Raw genomic sequence first — 18,119 nt, forward strand, 5'->3', positions numbered from 1 at the left:
GTTTTAGTTATCCAGAATGATTCATAGATTCATTGAATGGTTAAGGTTGGAAGGGACTTTAAAGATCATCCAGTTCCAACCCCCTGCCATGGGCAGGGACACCTTCCACTAGCCCAGGTTGTTCAAGGCTTCATCCAGCCTGGCCTTGAACACCTCCATGGAGGGGGCACTCATGACCTCCCTTGGCAACCTGTTCCAGTGTCTCACCACCCTCACTGGAAAGAATTTCTCCCTAATCTCCAGTCTCAATCTGCCCTGCTCAAGCTTCAATCCATTCCCTCTTGTCCTGCCTGGAGAGGCAGTTGAGGACCCATCCCTGAAGATATTCAAGGCTAGGCTGGACAAAGCCCTGAGCAAGTTGATCTAGTGGGGAATGTCCCTGCTGGCTGCAGGGAAGTTGGACTAGAGGACCTTTGGAAGAACCCAAACCATTCTGTGATTCTGTGATTATATATGAACTTGGCATACCCTTGACTAGAAGAAGTTTCCTACAGACCCACTTGCTCCTCCTGATTCTAAGCTTGAGCCTGAGTGCAAGTGAGCAGTTCAAAGGCTTCCTGTAATTAAGACAGCACTTGAACTCCATTTTGCACTTAGTATCTAAGTATTTTGTCTAGGTGTGATGTTTTCTTGATGCAAGTTGGCCAGTTATTGCTCTCTGATGTATATCTAAGGTAGTTTATACTCGTAAAGCATAGTCTCCTTCCTTCTGATCAGCAGAGTGACTGTACAGTAGCTATGTCTGTGTGATTAAAGCTTTAAAACTTTCATAGATTCATATAATGGTTTAGGTCGGAAGGGACCTTGAAGATCATCCAGTTCCAACCCCCCTGCCATGGGCAGGGACACCTTCCACTCGTCCAGGTTGCTCATCCAACCTGTCTTGACTACCTCCAAGGAAGCGGGCATCTAAAACCTCCCTGGGCAACCTGTTCTAGTGTCTCACCACCCTCACTGCAAAGAATTTCTTCCTAATATATAAAGACCTAAAACTGCCCCTGGGCCTTTATTTGGCATCCAGGCTTTGTATGTGTTTTAATACACATATAGTTATCTTTTGAAGAGAATTTACTAATCCCAGAGTACAAAGGAAAGAAACAATATATTTGAAGTACCATGGACACATTTTTGCTTTCACTTTTGAATTTGGGAAATCAACATGGTTTGCAAGAAAAAGGAACCTTATGTCATAAGGTGGAACATGTCCAGAGAAGGGACACCAGGATGATCAGAGGGCTGGAGCACCTCTCCTATGAGGACAGACTGAAAGAGTTGGGGCTGTTCAGTCTGGAGAAGAGAAGGCTCTGAGGTGACCTTATTGTGGCCTTTCAATATCTGAAGGGGGCCTACAAGAAAGCTGGGGAGGGACTTTTAGGCTATCAGGTAGTGATAGGACTAGGGGGAATGGAATAAAGCTGGAAGTGGGGAGATTCAGGCTGGAAGTGAGGAAGAAGTTCTTCCCCATGAGAGTGGTGAGAGCCTGGAATGGGTTGTCCAGGGAGGTGGTTGGGGCCCCATCCCTGGAGGTGTTTAAAGCCAGGCTGGATGAGGCTCTGGCCAGCCTGATGTAGTGTGAGGTGTCCCTGCCCATGGCAGGGGGGTTGGAACTGGATGATCCTTGTGGTCCCTTCCAACCCTGACTGATTCTATGATTCTATGATTCTATAAACACTTAAATGAAGCCACAGAAGGCAAATTGGGTTGGAGATAAGGGAATTAGATGCTAATCAGACACTAAAACAATGAAAGGTAAGTCTTCCTTCTAGTGTTGCCAAGGTGCTTGATTGGTCTGCTAGAGATGGGACCCTGGATGTGTTTAAAACCAGCCAAGGTGTTTTGCACTGAGGAGAACTACAGCACAATTTTAGGGAGTGAGACTCTAAAGAATTAGCTCAGAAGGACTCTAAGTGAGGACAAAAGATTTAGATTGTGGAAGAACTTACTTAGGAAAATGGCCTTTCACATAAAACATAGTCTGCTCTTGACCTCAGTGATTTCTATTAGCCTTTCATTCAAAATTTATTTGAAAACTGCCCAAGTTATTGAGTTGAGTCTAGCAGGCTGTGTTTTGTTTAGATTTAAGGAAGAGGCAATACCTGTCAGAGATGGCATCTGGGGAGCATTAGCTGATCTCCTGTCCATAACAGTCAGTGATCCTTCAGAAGACCTGCAACAGAATGTATTTCATCTGGCTGCTGTCATCAAGGCTCCATCCATGCTTTACTGACCCTTTGAAGAAGGCTGGGTGCTGTCCAGTCAAAAAAGCAAATGGTAATGATGAGACCCCACAGAGTTAGGGTATTTACCACCAGCTGTCAGAGGCTTGTGACCAAGAAGGGTCCTCTGGGATCACAGATACTTACACATTACTTGTGTTTCATATCAAACACTGACAAATGGCATTAACTGTAATTAGTTTTCCTGTCATTAATAATGTCAAACTTCTAAAAGTAAACTGAATAGCAATCAGGCCTGTTCATGCTCCAAACATGCCTCCCACAGCCAAGGGAATGGATGCTCTTATCACGCAGTGAACCTCCATTGAAAACAGGCTCCTGGTCTCCCTTAATCCTTTCTTTAATTAGGTACCACAAGTAGCTTTTGCAGATTTTTTTTTTCTTTTCTTGTTTTCCGCCTTGAAAGAATGTCCTGAACTGGCAAAGGGGCTTACATAGTGAAATCTTGGCATAGCTTCACCTCAGCCACCCACTCCAACTTGATCTTCCTCACTCATCCTGTGCCCAAGCTCTCCAGACAAGGCACAGCTTTCATGAAACAGGTCTCTGTGTCATACCCTGACCCAATACTAAGGAACAGAGTTTGTGTGGTAAGATACTGCAGGTTTTAGACTCATTGCTCTTAGCAATTGTTGAGAGCAATTAAGGACCAAATAGAAAACAGATAATTTTCCTCCATGCTCCTTGCCATCTCTGGCTTGGAAATGTTTCAGCAGGGTTAGCCTGTGGACTACTTTTTCTTAATACCGCCCCTGGATCTCACTGGTACACAACTGAATTCAGCAAGAGTTGGATTTCTTATCTTTTTCACTTCTCTCTACAGTCCAGCTGGCAATTGAGGAGCCAGCTGGGCTCTCCACAAGCCTTTCGTTGTAACCCATTGTGAAATTCTTGTGGAGGAAATGAAGCAACTACAATTGCAAGACGAAATCCTGTTGTTGGTTTTTGAGACAGGAGAGATGAGTGGCATATTTCAGTTGATGGTAGAGCAGCCCTAAGTGTTGTTCAAAGCTGCAAGTTGCCGTCAAATGACCTGAAAAAAGTTGGTGAGCAGAAAGTGGGAAAATAATTTACATCTGAAGATGGAATTTTTGAGATTAAATAAAAGATATTAGTATGGCAAATGCTACCCTCGAGTCTTTGGTTCAGTTGCACATTTTGACAGTCACTTATGTCATCATCAGTTAAAAAAAAAGAATTCTTAAACTCATTAAGAACATAACAAAGTGTTTGGTCCTGTGTTACTATTTATTCTAAATTTTCTGTTTGTATCTTAATGAGAAAAATAATGAGGTGTATTGAAAGCCAGTGTAAGAAAAGTGCTTTTGCAGCCAACTCCATGCTTTTCTTCAAGACTACAATTCATCTTTTCTGTAAATGTATTTTTTTTTCTCTCTGAAGGTTCCTGCATAGTTGACATGTATTTTTTGTTCTATTATGCATCTGGGTGTTTCACCTTCACATTTTGTCCCAGCCCTTAAAATCCCTTTTGATAGTTTTTTACAATTTACACTCCTGCCCACAGACTTCCTGCAGAATATATTAATATTTTTAAAGGAGGTCCATGTGACAATCTGGGTTGGACTAGATGACCTTTGGAGGTCCCTTCCAACCCAACCCATTCAGTGATTCCTTGAATGATAACCAATAGAGCAGACAGCTATAAAAACATTCAGATTTGCAGGGCATTTATCCTTCCTATCCAAGAGAGATCCAAGTGACTGTTCTCAGTGTCAAAGTGAGCTTGGAAAGAGTGATTGATCTAAGCAGGTGATGTACAGTGCTCATCATATCCCCCTTATGACTGTCCCAACTGTACAGCACTAGGATGTTGTCAGGCCACTTCAGCTGTGCCCACACTGGATGACACCTCACCGTATAGAATCACAGCATCACAGAATGGTTTGGGTTGGAAGGGACCTCCAAAGGTCACGTAGTCCACCCTCGCTCTGCAGTCAGCAGGGGCATCCTCCACTAGATCAGGCTGCTCAGAGCCTTGTCCAGCCTGACCTTGAATACCTCCAGGGACGGGGCCTCAGCTCCCTCCCTGAATAACCTGTTCCAGGGTTCCACCACCCTCATGGTAAAGAATTTGTTTTCTGACCTCCAGCCATTGACAGCAGCACACATCCTTGGCCTCACTGGTGCATGGTGCCTGTGCTCCTGCAGCCACTCCTGCCCTGCCTCGTGAAATTCTGTGTGGGACCTCACCTCATCTCAGGGGTTAGAGAAGTACCTCTGGACTGCCCACATTGCCTCCTAGCTCCTCTGGAGGGATAGCCCCATGAAAATGGACTCAACCATGACAGTTATTCTCTTTGCTCAAAAGACATTTTCTAACCTAGCATACCATTTCCTGGGTTTCATCCTGCCACAGAAGTCAGCAAAAGCTTTCGTTCCACATCTCTCACACTGACAGTCTTGTCTAACAGAGAAAGAGGAAGCCTCAGCTGTTGAACTACATTGTGTAAGAGAGAGCAAAAATCTGCTCAGCCGACTTGAAAACCCCTTTGCAATACACACACTTCCCCTATGTAAGTGCATTGATCCCTCTTCTGGTGGCATTTCCTTGGCAACATAGCTCCTTTCCAACTAAATGTCCACACCTGTGCTGTGTGAAGTTCAGCAGAGGAGGACCAAGGTCATGCAGTAAATGATATACACCTTAAAAAAGTGGCTGGATTTTTGAAATCCTTCACTGAAAAGAGGCTGTCACACCAAAGTGACAAAGAAACAAGAAGATTATTGTGCCAGCATAAGATTCATAGATTCCTTGAATGGTTAAGGTTGGAGGGACTTTAAAGATCATCCAGTTCCAACCCCCCTGCCATGGGCAGGGACACCTTCCACTAGCCCAGGTTGCTCAAGGCCTCATCCAGCCTGGCCTTGAACACCTCCAGGGAGGGGACATCCATGACCTCCCTGGGCAACCTGTTCCAGTGTCTCACCACCTTCACTGGAAAGAATTTCTTCCTAATCTCCAGTCTCAATCTGCCCTCCTCAAGCTTCAATCCATTCCCTCTCATCCTATCACCACAAGCCCTTGGAAAAAGTCCTTTTCTGGCTTTCTTCCTCCTTTCAGGTACTGGAAGGCTGCTTTAAGGTCTCCCCAGAACAGTCTTCTCTCCAGGCTGAACAGCTATCTCAGCCTGTCTCCGTAAGGGAGGTTCTCCAACCCTCCGATCCTCTTAGTGGCTTTCTCTGGACCCTCTCCATCAGCTCCACATCCCTCTTATTCTGGGGGCACCAGAACTGGAGGCAGTGCTGCAGGTGGGGTCTCAGCAGAGCAGAGCAGAGGGGCAGAATCCCCTCCCTGTGCTGCTGCTCTCCCTGCTTTGGATGCAGCCCAGCACACAGCTGCCTTCTGGGCTGCCAGTGACCAGTGCTGGCTCCTGGGGAGTTTGTCACCAACTGACACCCCCAAGTCCTTCTCCTCAAGGCTGCTCTCAAGCCACTCCACTCCCAGCCAATATTTGTGCTTGTGCTCCTATTCTTGCGCCTATAAGGAGTGGCACACTTAAAGAACTCATCCACTGCTTTCCACTGCATTCTCTGTGGGTCTAAGTTGACAAGTGAGAGAGATGGAAGAAGAGTTTGTGGACCTTTAGTTATATTTCAGACATGCTGTCTAAGAGAATCTCTTGGATGTTTTTTTAGGATACCCAAAAGAAATAAGGACAGGAATTTAGTTAAGGACAAGAAATTAAAATTAGGGAAGTGCTTGTTCACCATCCCAAGCCAAGTATTTTAAATATCATTAAACTGCATTTTAATACTGAGAGGAAAAAGTATTACAAGTACTTGCAGACTGTGACACAGCAGACCTCCAATAACAAATCTGCTGTCAGCAACTTGTTCTACAGTTTCCTGTTCATTCAGACATCTGTTTATTGAAATTTATCTCATGACAGGAAAGATGACACATAAGACTTGTTCTTCTCTTTTCTTCCTTCTGCCTACAGATCTCCTATGGAGCCATGAGGGCTGTAGCCCTCCACATTGGTTCTCCCCTGTAAAATGTCAATAACATTAATTTATCTCCTTGGCCTTAAGCAGACCTTTGCTGTTAAGACTGCAAGCTCTTCCTGGCAGAGACACCACCTGCTCAAAGCCTCATTCACCCTGGCCTTGAACACCCCCAGGGAGGATGCATCCACAGCCTCCCTGGGCAGCCTATTCCAGATTCTCACCACCCTCATACTGAAAAACTTTTTCTTAAGATCCAGTCTAAAGCTGCTCTCCCTCAGCTTCAAACCATTTCCCCTTGTTCTGTTTCTAGACATCCTTATAAGAAGTCCCTCTCCAGATTTCCTGTAGGATCCCTTCAGGTATTGGAAGGCAGCTCTAAGGTCCCCTGCTGAGTCTTCTCTTTAGGCTGAACAACTCCAGCTCCCTCAGCCTGTCCTCAGAGCAGAGGTGCTCCACCCTTGGATCATCTTTGTGGGCCTCCTCTGGACTCACTCCAACAACACTGTGTCCTTCTTATGATACCCATGTAAACCTCACATGCTCATGTAAACCTCATGCTTGCCCCATCTCACACTGACTTGGAATATTTATGTAAAAAGGATTACTTTCCATTCCATAATATTCCTAATCTATCACCAGCTCTAACTTGGTTCTGTTGTTAAAGTATTTAATATTAATACTGATATAATACGATTTGGAGTGGAAGAGATTACTGCCACAACACATTTTCCAGGCTATTCTGGATGTTTTAGGCAATCAAGGACTTCAAGAAAGTGAAGAAATGCAGATGCCTGCATAAGACAAGAATTGACCTTAGAATGGTAAGTGTTGTGTCTTTGAAAACAGCAAGCAGGCCTGTAGGACACATGAAGAATGTAGAGAAGGATAGTGCTGACAAAAGTACATACTCACAGATTGCATTGGGTTGGAAGAGACCTTCAAAGACCATCTTGTCCAACTCCCCTGCACTCAGCAAGGACAGCTCCAACTAGGGCAGGCTGCCCAGGGCCACGTAAGTCTGATCTTGAATGTCTCCAGGGACAGGGCCTCAACCACATCTCTGGGCAGCCTATTCCAGTATCTCTCTCACTGTAAAGAACTTCTTCCTCATGTCCAACCTAAATCTACCCTGCTCCAGTTTCAAACCATTGTCCCTAGTCCTATCACCACAAGCTCTTCTAACAGTCCCTCCTCAGCCTTCCTTCAGGTCCCCTTCAGATATTGAAATGCAGCTCTAAGGTCTCCCGAGAGCCTTCTCTTCTCCAGGCTGAACAACCCAAAGTCTTTCAGCCTGTCTTCATAGGAGAGGTTCTCCAGGCCTCTGACCATCTTTGTGACCTTCCTCTGGACCACTCCAGTAGGTGAATTTCTCTCTTGTCCTGGGGGCCTCAGAGCTGGAAGCAGTACTCCAGATGAGGTCTCACCAGAGCAGAGAGGCAGAATCATAGAATCATAGAATCAGTCAGGCTTGGAAGGGACCACAAGGATCATCCAGTTCCAACCCCCCTGCCATGGGCAGGGACACCTCACACTAGATCAAGCTGGCCAGAGCCTCATCCAGCCTGGCCTTAAATACCTCCAGGGATGGGGCCTCAACCACCTCCCTGGACACCCCATTCCAGCCTCTCACCACTCTCATGGTGAAGAACTTGGTGAAGAATCATGGTGAAGAATCACCTCTCTCCATCTCTGCCCACACTGCTTTTGATGCAGCCCAGGCTGCCAGTGGCCTTCTGGACTGCAAGTGCCCACTGCTGGCTCCTATCCAGCTTCTCATCCAGCAGCACCCCGAAGTTCTTTTCTGCAGGGCTTCTCTCAATCTCATCATCCCCCAGCCTGGATTGATACCAGCAATCACACTGCCCATTGAAATGAATGGCATATTGTTTTCCCTTTTTAGCACATGCTTGCCATACCATGGGAGTGTCTGATCTCTCAGTGGATCCATCATCCTGTGGAGGTCTCTTACTGAGCTTCTCACACAACATCCTTCCCTTGCTTTGGTCCACAAGGGAAGTCATTACCTTCAACACTACAGCAGGCAATGATGGGACATATTCCCTAATACAGATCAGGAAATCTTTTTGAGCAGTGGCTCTGATGTGAAAGTGCTCAGCTCCACCAACTGCAAACATAAGACACAGCACAGGATACTGAACAGGAAACTGAATCAAGTAGCTTCGTCAAGCCCATGTCAGGATAACTCACCAGTTCAGAAGTCACAGGTGATGGCTGCGTGTGCTTCTTTGTTCTTGCCTGTAGAAGAGAATGGACCTATCAGTAGAAGGAATAGAGTTCTTGTTTTCAGTTCTGGCCTCCAAGGGCTTCCTAGTACAGACACACAGCCTGCAGACATCTTGGGGAGAAACTTCTGATGCTTGGGACCATGATGACAACAAACTCAAGGTCCCTGATACAGGGACCATGATGACACCAAACTCAACTGGCAACATCTACAAGTGGACTTTTTAAGAACATTTTCTGGTTTGTGTCTGCAAAGGCTTCAAATGGTGAGTGACTTCTCAGTGTGTTAAAGGCGATGTTTGCTCTGTGGTCAGCCACAAATTCCTTATAAAGAGATTCTGACTGTCCTGGAAGAGAGCATTTGCAGGAAGTGCAGCTACTAATCATTGATGGTCAGACCATCAAGTTCTGTAGAGAGGGGATTCTGCCACCTTGCTCTGGTGGGACCTCACCTGCAGTGCTGTGTCCAGCTCTCGAGCCCTCAACACAGGAAGGACATGGACCTGATGGAGAGGGTCCAGAGGAGGGCCACAAAAATGATCAGGAAGCCGGAGCACTCCTGCTACGAGGACAGGCTGAGGGAGCTGGGGTTGTTCAGCCTGGAGAAGGCTCCAGAGAGTCCTAATAGCAGCCTGCCAGTACCTGAAGGGGGCTACAAGAAGGCTGCAAAGGCCTGCAGTGATAGGTTTGAAATGAGAGAAGAGCAGATTTAGATTGGATGTTAGGAACAAGTTCTGCACCATGAGGGTGCTGGAACACTGCAACAGGTTGCTCAGGGAGGTAGCTGAGGCCCTGTCCCTGGAGATACTCAAGGTCAGGCTCCACAGGCTGCGAGCAAGCTGCTCTAGTGGGAGGCGTCAGACTAGACGACCTTTCAGGGTCCTGTCAACCCAAACTGTTCAACGGTTCTATGATTTTCAGCAACTGATTTCTGCTCAAAATCCTCAACAATCGAAGTGATTGGGAAGTGCAATCAGAGCCTAAGGTACAGATGGGTGCAGCTGAAGTCCTTGCCAGCCTCGCACACGCTGACTGTAAGGCAGTCACGTTCCTCTGCCGCTGTGAACATGAGGGCACGGCCAGGAGCAGCTGTGAGTGCCCCAGCTCCTGTGCATGCCACACCAGAGGGAATCTCCGTACTGAACGCTGGCCCTTCTGACTCGCACGGCCCTCTCCTACCGGCAATACTTCAGCTCCTGCTGCACCTTCATTTCCCAACTCCTGGCTTGGCACCCAGCCCACGCACGGTGACGATGCGCCAGGGTGGGTCCGGCCCCTCCCCGCATCCCCCACGCTGCCGGGACCGGGAGAAGCGGATCGCGGCGGCCGGCGGCTCTCCATCCCCGTGCCGAGGCACGGTTCTCCAGCGGTTCCGGCCTCGTGATTTCCCCAGCCGGCGGGGCAGCGGCTCCGCACCCATGGGACATGGCGGCTTCCCGGAGAGAGAGACAGGATCCCGCAAAGGTGATGGCACAAAGCGAGAGCGGCCAGGGCGAAGGGGGAACATGCCGCGGGGACTTCCGTGGCCGCAGTCGGGCGGGGAGCCAGGAGACCCTGCCGGAGACAGGGGTGGAGAACAGGAGCTCCGCGGGAGGTGAGTCGCCTTGTAGCCCTCAGCCCCGGGGAGCTCGGCCCGGGAGCGGAGCCGTGACGCTGGGTGAAGCGGCTGCTGTCCTGAGGAGACCCGGGAGCCGCTGGAAACCATCCCAGTGGCTGGAACACGCTTCCGGGTACCCGTCCGGCGAGGAGTGGGCGATCTGGAAGGGCTTTCGCCGTCGAGGATCGCCGGCTGGCCGGATCAGCCCTGGGCTGGCGGGGAGGCGGACGGCGCCGGACTCCGTGCTCCAAGACCCGCCTGAGAAGTGCCAGGAGGTGCCGGGCATAGTGCGTGGAGCTTGGCGGGGCAACAGCACTTGCATGCTGTGCTCCTCCAAGAGACAGAAGGGTGCCCGAGGGGGCAATAGTAACCATCAGTGAGATGGGACGTTCCCTTGGCAGCCTTTCAGGCCATCGTGTCCTCTACTACTGCCTGCGAAGTTGGACACAAGAGACGGCAGTGGCAAATGGGTCCTTCCCGCCTCCAAACCCAGATTAATTCTGGCTTCTGGAAGGGAGCTGGGAGTAAAAAGAGTCTCTGTAAAGCTGTCACTGGGATAAGGCTGCATGTGCCTTAGGAGAAGTTTTGGGCTCCGGAGCTGATAACTTGTCCCATTTCTTTTATCCATGCCAAGGCATTGCATCAACCTGGAACTTCTTGTCCACCCTCATTTATTCCATGCTAATTTTCTTTCATTTTCCGTTTCTTTGGAATGTTGGGAACTACCTCAATATTGGTTCTGGATGATGTAATTAAAATTCGCAGTAACTCAGAGTTCTTCTTAGCTAAGTAGCTTTGTAACGACAAGTTGCACTTCCTAGTCTTCAGCTCTGCTCTCAGCCTGCTCTCCACAGAGAGCAACTTTTCTTGGAACAGCTTCATGGATCCTGGGCTTTACTCCCCTGTCAGCCAGTTGTGTTTTGGTTGGTTGTTTTGTTTTATTTTAATTGCTGACATTTCTGTTTTCAGGTCTGCTCTCAAATGTCTGGTTATGGAGAGGTGTTGCTGGAGTCCTTACTGCTGCTGTCATTTTGATTTTGTACATTCATTTTGGTAAGGATGTAAACCCTTTTGAAAGAAAATATAAATAACCTTAGAAATTACCAGAGTTTTAGGTTGTCAGAAGTCCCTCAAAAACTTAACAGGTTTATTCAGAACTTAACCTTATCTCAAAATTAAACAGATGTCTGAGGGAGCTGGATCTCTAGCTTGGAGAAGAGGAGACTAGGGGGTGACCTCATTCATGTTTATAAAGATGTGAAGGGTGAATGTTAGGGTTTGGAAGGGACCTCCAAAGATCATCTAGTCCAGCCCCTGTGCCAGAGCAGCATCACCCAGAGTAGGTCACAAAGGAACACATCCAGGTGGGTATGGGATGTCTCCAGAGAAGGAGACTCCACAACCTCTCTGGGCAGCCTGCACCAGGGCTCTGGCACCCTCACAGTGAAAAACTTTCTGTTCACATGGAACCTCCTCTGCTCCAGCTGGCACCCATTGTCCCTTGTCCTGTCATTGGACATCCCTGAGCAGAGCCTGGCTCCATCCTCCCCACACTGCCCTTCACATCTTTGTGAACATGACTGAGGTCAGCCCTCAGGCTCCTCTGCTCCAGGCTAAAGAGCCCCAGCTCCCTCAGCCTTTCCTCAGCAGGGAGATCTTCCACTCCCTCCAGCATCTCTGTGGCTCTGCACTGCACTCTTTCAAGCAGTTCCCTGTTCCTGTTCTCTGCTACTTCTAGCAACCTCCCCCAAACCAGCACTTTCAAAGTATATCAGCACCATAAGGATGCAGGAGCCAGAGCATATAATGAGTTTACAATAATTATTTCTGCTGGGGAGAAGTCATAATGCTGTGGTTAGGCTTTGGGGATTTTAGATGAGACAGTCAGAAAGCAATCTAAAAAGCTCCAGAAAGCTTTTCCACTTGGAAGCAAGAGGTAGATTGCTTTTTGTCTTTTTGCAGTAAACCATTCTTCGGACAAAGCTTTTCCTGTCTCTCCTTCCCTGGAACTCTGTCCATCAGGCTGGCTGTATTTCCAGAGGAAATGTTACTACCTCTCAGAGAGTGAAGCCAGCTGGAACTCCAGTCAGAGCCTCTGCTCTTTGCACAACGCTTCCCTCTTGGTGATCGAAAATCACGAGGAACTGGTAAGGCAAATAAAATGAGTGTCCTGGTTTCATCCCATCTCACTTCTAGGGAGCTGCACAACAAACCAGTGTGTGTTCCTCCTGTCTCTTAAGCTGAATGGTTTGAAAGCTGAGGCAAAGCCTGTGATGAGTCCCAGCCTGCAGGAAGCTTCATGCCTGCTCTCCTGCAGCGAGCATCGGTTTTAGCAGCTGACTTTTGGCAAAATACCCCAGGCTTGTCTGCATTAAGCTGCTGCTCACAGATATCAATACTCACACTGAAGGCAAATATCAGCACTGCTGCATCTCATTGATAGATTTGTAGATGCATAGAGTGGTTTGGGTTGGAAGAGACCTTGAGAATCATCTAGTTCCAACCTGGCACTGGCATGGCAGGGACACCTTCCACTAGACCAGGCCACTCAAAGCCCCATCCAACCCAATCTTTGACACCTCCAGGGAGGGGGCATCCATGACATTCCTAGGCAACCTGTTCCAGTGTCTCATCACCCTCACTGGGAAGATCACTGAGTCTGTCCTGGCCACGTCTGTTTCTGCAAGTCTGTTTTTAATGAAGCTGCTCGGAAACAAACTAGTAACATTTAACACAAAAATGACCAGGTCACAATACCTAAATCCCTGAGATTTAGGAGAACTGGAGGTCATAAAGACCTTCACAGTTGCATTTTCTCCACAGTTTGTGACAGGTTATATCCTTGCACCGTATGTGGGTAGCCTTACAGAAGCTCCTATAGGAATCCACAGAACTTTGTCACCAAAAAGCTTTGTTTCAAGAACACAAGAAAAAAAATCATCTAATCTCTTGTGATCTCTGCTTGAAGAGATACCATTTTCCACACAACAGCTCAAAGATGTGTTTGTTTTCCACCCAAGTCTCACCACCTTACCAGCAGGGAGTGGTGCTGACCACCACTACAAAGTCTTTGGCTTATTAGTGTGCATTAATCAGAAGAGCACGCTTTGTAAATTAGACAGCACAGTCCCAGAGGTTTAATGCCTTCAGTGCTCAACTGGGTATGGCCCAGAAGCTAAGCCCTTTAGATGCACATGAAGAATGAAGGAAGCTGGAAGTTGTCACACAGTTGCAAAACTCCAATCTCTTCACTTAAACCCCTTTAAGTAGGCAAACTAGGCTAATGGCAGCCAAGTTGGTAGATGTGTTAGTCTTGACCTCTGGATTTAGGAGATAGTTATCCTAACCACAGCTTGGGGTATCTTTCTCTGTATTGCACTGCAATGTAAGGAAAGATTCCACCTAGCATGAAGAAGTAGGAGAACACATTCTTTCATATCTGTTACAGATCTTGATAGCAGACCTTGATACTTTAAACCAGCCTCTCTGTCAGTCAACTTTATCACAGACACCAGTATAATGGGCTTACTGGGTGCAGATGGCAGTTCTGTTGCACACACTGGGGCAGGGATTTTCCTTAAATAATCTCTAGAATGCCTTCCAAAAATCCTTGCTAGCTGATCACAAAAACTCAGTATATGATGAAGATTTTGGCCATGGAGAAAGGTGTTAGCTGCAAAGTGCTCGTTGTTCTTTGAAGGCTTTCTTGTGGAGAGGCAGTGAAATGAGGCAGGTCTGTAGCAGTTTTTAGTATTCACTAATATCCTTGTGTTCTTGTAGCTGGCACCTGAGTGCTGCAGGGATCCTGTCTCAGAATGAGCCCATTTGATTTCTGATTGAGTTAAAAGTTTTCTTTCCTTGCTGTGGATCACACAAGATCCAGACGCTGCAGTACTCCGTAGATTTGAATTTTCATATTCTAGGAGAAAGTCAACTTAAAGATATCCCTGGTCACTGCAGGGGGGTTTGGTAGATGACCTCCAAAGGTTCATTCCAACCCAAAACATTCTTTATGCTTTGCTTTCCAGCCCTTGATCAAAACTTTGTATTTTGGTAACTGGACTGAATATGCAAAACTCTTCTCATACTGGTTTTATTCCTACAGAATTTTATGGTGAAGATAACAAAGCAAGACCCATGGATTGGCCTTTATAAAAGAAATGAAGAGTTCTTTTGGGTAAATGGGAAAGCATTAGACAATCAACTGTAAGTTAATGTTGGGGGGTTTTGCTGGTGTAACTAGGTTAGGGATGAGTGAGCAAGATAATACAGATACAGTGACTTGAAAACAATGTCTGATAATGATGTGAAGGGATGACTGTGGAGAGAACATGGAATACAGAAGATGTCATAGTTAATCAGTTACAACTGTGTGACCTACTCTTAGGTGATCCTGCTGTGGCAGGGAGGGTGGACTGGATGACCTTTGGAGGTCCCTTCCAACCCCTAGGATTCTGTGATTAAAGTTAGGAGAAAAATTTGTAATGCCAGTTCCAGGAACAACATGAGACATAAGTTCATGGCAACAGCATATCAAAGTGGAAGCTAGACCAAAAGACCACCAAGTACCATGGCAATGGAGAGGGGAATGGAGGATTGCTATAGCACAAGTTCTTCATGATAGAATGTATTTTGCAGAAGTTCAAATGTGCATGCAACTTGCATGAGCTTTGTGGCAAAGATATTTGAGAGGCTTCTAAGAGATGTTTCCATACTTGTCATAGCACACATACAAAAAATGCTGCTGGAGGGAAAGGTGAAGCTGTGAATTTATGTTTCTGGTGCTGCTCTGTGGTCTGTGGTGTCTGCATTCTATTCCACCAGTGTCAGGTATAGGACAGTTTGTTCCTCCTCCTGATGGCTGTCCCATCTCCTCAGAGACTCCTGCTTCTTGTCCTAGGGCAGCTGCCTGCAGCAGGTAGCAGAATCACCAGTGCCAGTAATAAGCATTGAGATTTCACAAGTCTGAAATGAACTTAAAAGTGGAAAATGTAAATGTTCTTAAGTTTGTGATGTTATTAGTGGTGTGTGACTATGTTCACTTCATCCCAAGACATGAGGGCTTGATCCAGTAGAGTAGACATTTAAGGTAAAGTGTGAGCAGCATATAGGCATCTGAGGTTTAAAACTGCAATCCCCCCCTTGCTTATCCTCTGCCTGTGATACAAACCTCCACTGATGCTTTCATTTCATTCTTAAACTTCTGCTTCTTTGCTTGCCTTAATCTGTCCTCCTTTCTTCAGAATTATGAATACCTTGATGTCTAAGCGCAGTTGCTAGCAGAGTCCTACTGAAGGGGATCCTTCCAGGGGCTTTTCTGGAGACCACACAACTTTGGTTGGACTATTCAACAGAACATTCTAACACTTTGAAAATGGAGTTGGCAAAGGAGACCCTTACCTCTTACGTAGGGACACCTACAGTGTGGAAACTGAGGTTCACTTTGTGTTTTCCACACACCCCCAGCCATAGTGCTGTGATCATTTCTGAGGAAGAGGGAAATGAGAGAAGGATTTGTCTCACAGCTTCTGCTGGAACTTTTTAGCTGTCTAGAAGGATGTGGAAGTCAAAGGTGGAGCCAGTCCTGATAATGCAGAATCCTTGAGAAGGGCAAACCCTGAATTCCACTCTCCACTCCAAGGGTGTATTTCCTGTTGAGCAGCCACTAGACAAGAGGCAGGAGTACTACAAGTCCTGGAGTCTGTATTCTGGAGACCATGTGCCATTAAACCCAGACAATTCTTGTGGTGTTCTCTTCAAACCACAAGCTATCATCATTCTACAGTGCCTGTGGTAAATGAGGCTTTGCACAAAGAGAACCGGAGATCCCCAGAGTTCCCTCTGCTCTGCTGCATTGTTTGGTTGTGAGTGTCAAAAGTAATCTTGTCTTTCATTCTCTCTTACAGGATTGGAGTAAAAGGCTCTGGGAGCTGTGCCTACCTGGAGCCAAAAGGAGTGTCAGCCTCTGGCTGTTACTTAACCAGGAAGTGGGTCTGTAGCTTGAATGTCAGCTTAGCCTCATAGGGCTGGGCAGAACCACTGCCCTGGACACTTAGCACTCTGACCTGGTGTCTACACAGGCTATGTCCATACTCTGGGACACAGGAATATGGCTTAGCTCCTGCCTGGAGGTGGATGACTTTTCTGGTAGCCAGAATTCTCCACCCATGGAGGAAACCTCCATTTTTTTCAAAGATGCCATTTAAAAAGCTTGCTTTAGCATCTTTGATAAGTCATTGCCTTGCCCCGTTTTCCTGGATATGGCTCAGCCTGTATTTCTTGTTGAGACATCAGTATTTCTCCCACCATCTCTTCTCTTGTGGGATACTAACCAGCTGCTCTTTCTTTTCCTTTTTGGTGTGAAGTTGGAGGTATTCTGCTTTCCCTTAGCCAAGCAGAGATGGGTTGTGAAGAGGGTCTGCCTGAAGGTTTGCCAGTGCCTGTCGGATACAGGGTGGTGCAGAAATGAGCAGTGGATTAGAGAAGATCATTGCAGATCTCACTGTCTCCTTTCAGTGGCACTTGGGGACACGGTTCAGTGGGCATGGTGGTGTTGGGCTAAGGTTTGGACTCAATCTTAGAGGTCTTTTCCAACCTTAATGATTCTGTGGCTCTGTGAAGGTAGCCACTAGAGTGCACTGTGGTTTCAGGGGAGGGCAGAGAATTGTCTTCTCATTTTTTAAGACTCTACAACTGCATCATGTCTGACAGGCAGTTTGGATTGCTGCTGATTTGGTGGAATTTTTTGGCCTATTTGTAATTATTTTTGCCTTCACTGTGTTTTCAGACAAATTTAATTGCTGCCTACTTTTGTTTGGCATCTTGTTTATGCCTTTGTTATTTTCATAGAATCATAGAGTGGTTTGGGCTGGAAGGGACCTCCAAAGGTCATCCAGTCCAACCCCCCTGCAGTCAGCAGGAACATCCTCCACTAGATCAGCTTGCTCAGAGCCTTGTCCAGCCTGACCTTGAATATCTCCAGGGATGGGGCCTCAGCTACCTCCCTGGGCAACCTGTTGCAGTGTTCCAGCACCCTGATGGTGCAGAACTTGTTCCTAACAAGTCTGCTCTTCTCTCATTTCAAACCATTGCCCCTTGTTCCAAGCACTCCAGGCCTTTGCAAACAGTCCCTCTAGAGGCTTCTTCCAGGCCTCCTTCAGGTACTGGAAAGCTGCTATTAGGTCTGCCTGGAGCCTTCTCTTCTCCAGGCTGAACAGCGCCAGCTCCCTCAGCCTGTCCTCATAGCAGACATGACATTTTACCACCCACCCCCTCAAAAAAAAAAAAAAAAAATTGATTTAACTTTCTAACACTTTCAACACATTCTCAAACTTAAAAATGTGTCAGACTTTTGGCAAAAGCATTTAATTGCAATTGAATTTTCACAGTAGTGTGGAAATGCTGAACTGTGCATAGTGAAACACACAGTAAGGTAACTTTGGAGGGAAATGTGGAATTTTATGCTGTTTACTGTTGCAAAGACTTCCAAATGCTTGCATTAGGAGCAGACTAGAGGCACATTTGGTAGGAATTGTAAGGATTGTTCACCTCCAATGCTGAGTCTTAGCTTTTCTTAATGAACTTATTTGCCCAAACATTTCCTTGAACTACAAAATAACATTGCTCTGTTTTTTTTTTTTATCAGTGTCATGTATGGAGTCCAAAAATGAGAAATTTGAGCTTCTTAAAGGAGATTTTGTAGAAACTATGACGATAGTATTTGTCACCAGAGCTCTTTTGGAATCTGAATCTTAAGGGGTGCAATTAGCCTCCTCTTTAGTAGAATCATAGAGTCATAGAATGGGAGGGAGTGACCTGTTTGGAGAAAACAAAATCCAAGGTGCTGTTCTAATAAAAAATGTACAGACTGGAATTAGAGCACTTAGTAGGAATGAGAAAGAGAAACAAATCCAACATGGCTTTTGAAATGCAGAGCCTTTAGCTCCTCTTTGCTGTGCTACACATAATTAAAGGCAGCTGCAGTTTCCCAGATACGTTGTCCCATACCTGCAGTAGATGTTTAGTGCCCCTGTGGAGGGCTGTGGTTTAGGTTCTAGGAACTCATGGTGAGG

This window comes from Indicator indicator, chromosome 14 (genome assembly GCF_027791375.1).
Source record: "Indicator indicator isolate 239-I01 chromosome 14, UM_Iind_1.1, whole genome shotgun sequence".
NCBI lineage: Eukaryota > Metazoa > Chordata > Aves > Piciformes > Indicatoridae > Indicator > Indicator indicator.